Source organism: Schistocerca piceifrons, unplaced genomic scaffold (assembly GCF_021461385.2).
Source record: "Schistocerca piceifrons isolate TAMUIC-IGC-003096 unplaced genomic scaffold, iqSchPice1.1 HiC_scaffold_57, whole genome shotgun sequence".
NCBI lineage: Eukaryota > Metazoa > Arthropoda > Insecta > Orthoptera > Acrididae > Schistocerca > Schistocerca piceifrons.
The window spans coordinates 2501-7500 of NW_025728810.1; the positions used below are offsets into that span (position 1 = coordinate 2501).

A 5000-nucleotide genomic window follows, 5' to 3' on the forward strand; every position below is an offset into this window, starting at 1 on the left:
AACGGCCATGCACCACCACCCACCGAATCAAGAAAGAGCTATCAATCTGTCAATCCTTCCGGTGTCCGGCCTGGTGAGGTTTCCCCGTGTTGAGTCAAATTAAGCCGCAGGCTCCACTCCTGGTGGTGCCCTTCCGTCAATTCCTTTAAGTTTCAGCTTTGCAACCATACTTCCCCCGGAACCCAAAAGCTTTGGTTTCCCGGAGGCTGCCCGCCGAGTCATCGGAGGAACTGCGGCGGATCGCTGGCTGGCATCGTTTATGGTTAGAACTAGGGCGGTATCTGATCGCCTTCGAACCTCTAACTTTCGTTCTTGATTAATGAAAACATACTTGGCAAATGCTTTCGCTTCTGTTCGTCTTGCGACGATCCAAGAATTTCACCTCTAACGTCGCAATACGAATGCCCCCGCCTGTCCCTATTAATCATTACCTCGGGTTCCGAAAACCAACAAAATAGAACCGAGGTCCTATTCCATTATTCCATGCACACAGTATTCAGGCGGGCTTGCCTGCTTTAAGCACTCTAATTTGTTCAAAGTAAACGTGCCGGCCCACCGAGACACTCAATAAAGAGCACCCTGGTAGGATTTCAACGGGGTCCCGCCTCGGGACGCACGAGCACGCACGAGGCGGTCGGCACGCCTTCAGCTCGCCCCACCGGCAGGACGTCCCACGATACATGCCAGTTAAACACCGACGGGCGGTGAACCAACAGCGTGGGACACAAATCCAACTACGAGCTTTTTAACCGCAACAACTTTAATATACGCTATTGGAGCTGGAATTACCGCGGCTGCTGGCACCAGACTTGCCCTCCAATAGATACTCGTTAAAGGATTTAAAGTGTACTCATTCCGATTACGGGGCCTCGGATGAGTCCCGTATCGTTATTTTTCGTCACTACCTCCCCGTGCCGGAGTGGGTAATTTGCGCGCCTGCTGCCTTCCTTGGATGTGGTAGCCGTTTCTCAGGCTCCCTCTCCGGAATCGAACCCTGATTCCCCGTTACCCGTTACAACCATGGTAGGCGCAGAACCTACCATCGACAGTTGATAAGGCAGACATTTGAAAGATGCGTCGCCGGTACGAGGACCGTGCGATCAGCCAAAGTTATTCAGAGTCACCAAGGCAAACGGACCGGACGAGCCGACCGATTGGTTTTGATCTAATAAAAAGCGTCCCTTCCATCTCTGGTCGGGACTCTGTTTGCATGTATTAGCTCTAGAATTACCACAGTTATCCAAGTAACGTGGGTACGATCTAAGGAACCATAACTGATTTAATGAGCCATTCGCGGTTTCACCTTAATGCGGCTTGTACTGAGACATGCATGGCTTAATCTTTGAGACAAGCATATGACTACTGGCAGGATCAACCAGGGAGCTGCGTCAACTAGAGCTGAGCAGCCGGCCGCCCGGGAGTGTGTCCCGGGGGCCCGCGCGAACACGCAAGCGTCCGCTCAATCATTCTGCAAACAGGAGGAGGCTGAGCTCCCCTGCACAATACACCTCGAAACCCTCTCAGGTCCCGGCGGCGCGCAGCGCCGTCCCAAGTACTTGGTCGGGTTCGAGAGAGGCGCAATCGCCCGGAGTTAGGCGAGTAGACGCTTTCGGTGCGACCACCCGTGCTCCCAACTGAGCTTGCCGCTGCCGACAGAGGCCCGGGAGCGTGCTGTCGGTGGCATTGCCGGCGGGAGACAACACGCGCCACCTACGGTGACCGGCAGCTCCAACGCCAGCGCCACAGAAGGACAAAAGCCCCACTTGGGTGCCGAAGCGAACTCTCCCAGCACAGCGCACGCGCCAACACATCCGCACAGCTGCGATACAAACCACCAGCGAGAACCGCTGGGGCGACCGAGCAGCAGACGGCGTCGCGGCGCCGAGCGCCGGGCGGCGGCGCATCCTCAACGCACACAGTCCTCAATCGGACCAGCACACTGAAGATGTCCACCGCGCTTCGCACCGGGCCCGCGAGGACCTACTTTGGCCGCACGGCGCCGCGCGCAGGGTGCGCCGGCGCGCAGCTGCGACGCCTGCCGCGGTCCGTCGGCCGGCGCGCCTGCCACTGGCCGCCCCCAACCAGCCGGCTGTAGCGCGTGCGCCCACGCACCGCGCGGCCAGCACGCCGGGAGGCGCCCCCTCACCGGCCGGGGACGGTCCCACCCAGCCACCGCCGCGTATCGCTTCACACCCAGATGCCGTTCAGTTTCGTCGGCATGGTGGGTATCGCTGGAACAACCGGTTAGTACCTCAACCTATCGTCGCCATCACCGATTCACCCCTAGCGAGAACAACCGCACCACAACAGGTTACCATTTGTTCATTTGCGTAACTTCACCAGAAAACGCAGGCGTCCATCGCCATTTGCAACTTCAACGATTATTGCATGCCTGTGTCAGGTGTCACGCCACACTACGTCTGCCCACATACACGCAACAAAATGTGCACGCCTAGACAATACGTGGAAGGTGGCCCCCGTACGTATGCGATGTCCATTGCTCGAACGACTGTCAACCGGCCTCTGTAGCATGTCGCAGATATGGAAACGCGGTGCACCATGCCATCACGGTGTGTGAGGAGAGACGACTAGGTCCGAATACATCAACAGACAGCTCATGCTGATCGCCATCCACGGCGTCCGTTTCCTCCCACACGTCTCTATGGCGTACCACACTGCAATCCAGCTCTCATAGGGAGACGACACGTAGCTGCGTGCACAATATTTGCACTGTATGGTCCGCCGTTTTTGGGCGCAGTCGTTGTGCGGTCACACATGTGCCACGATGTATCATTCAGTACATAAGGACGAATGTGCAGTACAGATTGTGGTTCACGCGTACGACATCAGCGGACAGTTGACACAGGCCGCACCACAACGTAGCCTGAGTACGTCGCATGCGAAGGGCATTGAACATGCAAACTTCTCACCAACCAGCTTGCGAAGGCAGGGGGCAAGGTGGGGACGTGGGGAGGGGCGGCATGTACGTCCTGCTGCCATCCACATTACAGTGTACAGCAGGAGCATGTGGAAAGTGAGCAAGACTTGCAAGGTGTTTAACATGAAGCGATACACAGGGGTGCGGGCAGTGCGAGTAGCGAACTATATTGCGAGGGTTGCGGGTGGGCAACACTACAGTAATTGAACGAGTCGTATAACAATTACAGAGCAGGTTTAGGCGACAACGTGGGTTACGTTAAGGCGGACAACATGGGTTAGGTTAAGGCACAACATGGGTTAGGTTAAGGCACAACATGGGTTAGGTTAAGGCACAACATGGGTTAGGTTAAGGCACAACATGGGTTAGGTTAAGGCACAACATGGGTTAGGTTAAGGCACAACATGGGTTAGGTTAAGGCACAACATGGGTTAGGTTAAGGCACAACATGGGTTAGGTTGAGCACAACATGGGTTAGGTTAAGGCACAACATGGGTTAGGTGAGGCACAACATGGGTTAGGTTGAGGCACAACATGGGTTAGGTTGAGGCACAACATGGGTTAGGTTAAGGTACAACATGGGTTAGGTTAAGGTACAACATGGGTTAGGTTAAGGTACAACATGGGTTAGGTTAAGGTACAACATGGGTTAGGTTAAGGTACAACATGGGTTAGGTTAAGGTACAACATAGGTTAGGTTAAGGTACAACATAGGTTAGGTTAAGGTACAACATAGGTTAGGTTAAGGTACAACATAGGTTAGGTTAAGGTACAACATAGGTTAGGTTAAGGTACAACATAGGTTAGGTTAAGGTACAACATAGGTTAGGTTAGGTTAGGTTAGGTTACACGTTGTTGTACGGAAAGGTGTAGGGGGGGGGGGCGGGGGCGGCAGGTTCGTTGATAGTGATTATAGTAAGTGAATGCTTGTGACATGATCAGATTTGTCACGTCAGGATGCACCTTTGGCTTATTAGAGGCGGCGCTCCAATTCTATGCTTGTGTGAGACCTGTGTCTTTGACTCATGTCATTGTTTGTGCGCTGTGACAGGAGGTACTATTGTGATGTTGGGTGCACCGTTGTATAGGACATGTGTGGGGTGTTGGTGCCTGGTCTGCGCAATGGTGGATGTCGAAAGGCTGGGATATTGTATTTTCCGCACGGACCTCCTGGTCTGGTTGTGATAGTGTGGATTGTGTAATGTGGCGGAGAAGATGCACTGGATGTTGTTCCATGCTGGTGCTTACATATTGTATGTGCGCCTGTTAGAAGCAGAGAGTGGTGCGTGATCAGAGTGTCTGGCTGACGTGTGGTTCCCATTTTGGGCAGACTCTTTCAGCATGTATACGGACAGTTGTGTATATTTGCTGTAGTTTGATGGCTCTGCATTGATTACTAATCAGCGCCGTGTGTACGGGTAATCTGGTTCCAGTCCAAAATGTTCCATCTGTGTACATTAGTGACAAAGACTCCCCCCATGCAGTGGGGCTCGGTCTGTTATAACTCTTCCGCGTAATATATTTGCCCCACGTTTTTGCGACTGCGAGTGCGAGTGCAACGCGCATGGGGACCGACATGCTGATGGCTCGGTATCGGACGCCGTACAGTGAGCAACGCGATCGCGTCTCTCGCTCGTAAGTGGTACAGGTCGCGGCTCATGTATACGGACAGCGGGAATGTCGCATATTGGAAATAACTCTTCATGAAACGCAAGTTATAGGGGTGGATTGCACTTTACGAGTGCGGGAAACGTCCGCCGTTCATCCGCTGGAGGTGCGAGTTTGGCGGTTGGGGTGGTGCACGAACGGGTGCGGGTGGCGTCATTGCCGGTCCACGGCTTCGTGCGGCAGAGCCACTGGAGATTGGGTGCTATGGTCGACAGAGGCTGCAGCCTTTGTGGGTGGCGTCGAAAGGCGGCCACTGTGGCGCCATCGCTGTCTTAGTCGGCTTGGCGTCTCATAGATGGCGGTAGCGTCGTTGCAGGAGGTCATGTTGCGGGAGACCTACAGATGGCGGTATGTTTTGTGGTGCGGACGTAGTGTTGTCAGATGCGCATAGATG

At 54.2% G+C, this 5000-nt stretch overlaps 1 non-coding gene across 1 annotated transcript in view; it reads right to left on the minus strand.

Annotated features, from left to right (window-relative positions):
* LOC124758737 overlaps positions 1-1382 on the minus strand; it is a 1909-nt gene extending 527 nt beyond the window's left edge. The window contains exon 1 of the ribosomal RNA XR_007012392.1: positions 1-1382. This exon is cut by the window's left edge and continues 527 nt beyond it. This is a non-coding gene — a ribosomal RNA (small subunit ribosomal RNA).
* Between the last annotated feature and the right edge of the window lie 3618 nt (positions 1383-5000).